Source organism: Carlito syrichta, unplaced genomic scaffold (assembly GCF_000164805.1).
Source record: "Carlito syrichta isolate Samal-C Ts95f unplaced genomic scaffold, Tarsius_syrichta-2.0.1 Scaffold305319, whole genome shotgun sequence".
Taxonomy (NCBI): domain Eukaryota; kingdom Metazoa; phylum Chordata; class Mammalia; order Primates; family Tarsiidae; genus Carlito; species Carlito syrichta.
Genome location: NW_007249415.1, coordinates 347,686 through 350,188, shown reverse-complemented (window position 1 = coordinate 350,188; position 2,503 = coordinate 347,686).

Sequence of the window (2,503 nt, the reverse complement as noted above, 5' to 3'; positions counted from 1 at the left end):
TATGGTCTGAGTAACGCTCAGCTGCTCTCCTTGATACCAGTAAATCAAAGGGGCAGGGAACTGGTAGAAAGAAGTTTATTTCTGAGTTCAAATCCCAGGAACAGAGCCAGATTCAAGGTCTTTCTAAAATGGTTCCACTCACCCTTCAGGTTTTATACAGTTCACTTTTATAAGTCCAGAGTTGTTAGCACCTATATATTAGTCACGTGACCAGCAGAGCATTGTATAGAACTTGAGATTCAGTTGCCTGTTTTTATCAATAGTGACATTTTTTGGTCCTGACTTCCTGGTGCCAGGTATCAGAGGTATCTCACAGCTTTTATCAGTAGGGATCAGCAAAAGTGTTAATCAATCTTGCCATAGAGTAAAGGAAGTTTACAAGGCCTGAGACATCATGTATTAAGCAAAAGTTACATAAATCACGAAACTTATGACTACATTGATACAAAAGTTATACAAATAACAAGGTTTATGATTCCATTGATACTATATTCTCAACAAAAGAGAGTAAATGGAGATTTGCATCTTTCAGTTGATTGGTCATAGACTACAGGGAAGTTAAGGATCCCCTGAAGATATGTACTGAAAGACGGTGGCGCACAGAGAGACTCAACACCTGTTAAGGCCAAGAGATTTATTGGGTCGAACACGGTGGCTACAGGACCTGAGGGTCAGGTTGTAGCGCTGAAGCAAGGACGCTCCAGCCTTTAAGGGGGCTTAGGGCGACCTGTCAGTCGATTTATTGGTCGGCTCCATCCAGGTTGGTGGGTTTTTCGTGGGCACGAGAAGGGGTGCGGAGGGAGAACAAAGGAAGGCACCGAGGAAAAACAAAGGAAGGCACCGTTTCAATCGCCATTTTAGTTTGCCGGGTCACCGTTTCCAGGAAAGGGAGGGGATGTGGCTTTACTTGTGGCTTGGTGGTGGCCCGTCATGCCCACCTCTTTGGTTATACGGGAGAGGGGCAGCGTTTGTCTGTCCAGCTACTTCCTGCTGAAAATGGGCATCAGTAGGTGAGGTGGGTGAAAGGACAAGCCACATGAGACCCCACAAGCAGGCGCCAGAAGAAAAAATGTCATTTGGGTGGAAGTCCTGGAAGGTGCCTTGTAAGTGGAAAACGGCAAGCTGGTCCGGCCAGTCATCGAGTGGACACGGGGAAGGGAGGAGCCAGCTGTCACGAAGAAGGTGGTCAAGAAATGCTGAGAATCTGAGTGGTAGGTGGGAGGGGGTGAACCTTGAGGCGAGCATGTCTGAAATGAGAAGACAAGGTTAGAGGTTTGTAGGGTTGGGACAGTCGAGACCTGGATCTTCGGTGGGCAGGAGGTCATAATTCTGTAGGAGAAGCTGGTTAATGCTTTGATTAGAGATTTTTAAAAGTTGTGACTGGAGAAACTTGATGATACATGGGAGAAAGGAGCACAGACCGAAAATGAGAATGACAGGTATGACGATAGGCAAAAGCAGGTGAGTAGGGAGTTTTGTAATAGGCTGCCGATTTGTGAAGGCTTTGCCCCTTGGAGTTGTGAGGAGAGGTGTTGTAATTTATTAATGTTTTGTTCAATGACTCCTAACTCGTTAATGTAATAACAGCACTCCTCTTGGAGGAAAAGACAAGTTGCCTCCCTTTTCGGCTGTTAGGAGATCTAGAGCCCGACGATTTTGGAGGGCTACTTGTGCTATGCTCGTTATTTGTCTTTATAATGATTGGAGAGAATCGGAGGTGGTGTCTAAAGCTAGTTGGATTTTGTTTTGTAAGTCTTCCATGGCCCATAGTGAGTAGTCAAGAGCCCCTCCTGATAGACCTATGGAGGTGACTGCGGAAACTAGGGACAATCCTACCATGACTGGAAGGAAGACAGCCCTCTTGCGACAGTGTTTGGGAGTTAAGAGGGCCTGGAGGTCAGCAGTGGAGTAGAGAGAGAGCTATGGGGTCAGCTTAACAACTATACAGGGAGAGGTGAGATTGGAAGTTTGGGAGAGGAGAGTGCCGTTGCACCATCAGAAGAGGCTGGGCGGGAGGAAGTGCCCATTTGTAGAGTTTATGGTGGTTGAACAGAGAGGGTTATTTGAATGGAGAGTGGGAACACTGGGCAGACCAATACAGAGGTAAGAGGAGTTGGATGCCACTTCCCAAAGTGGAACGGGAGGTTTGGTGATGGCCTCTCCGGCGGAAGACAGGTTGAGGGTACTATTACTGTGGGGCGAGGCAGGAAGTGGAACAGCAACCAGCAAAGGTCGTTGTAATGAGGCACAAAGAAAACACTGTGAGGAAGGAAGAGAAGGGAAGGACTGGTTTAAGAAGCAGAGGGTGTGGCCTATTATGGTAAACCATGAAGGGAAATGTTGGGTCTTATTGATAGTGAGCAGAGGAGGGGATTGAGCAACCCGGGCCAAGGAGCAGCACTATGTACAGCAATGTGAAAGTAGGAGGAAAAGGAGTAGGAAGAAAGGCAGTACTATTAGTAAGGGAAGAACGAAATTGGTGACCGTTTGGCGGAGGGTAGTT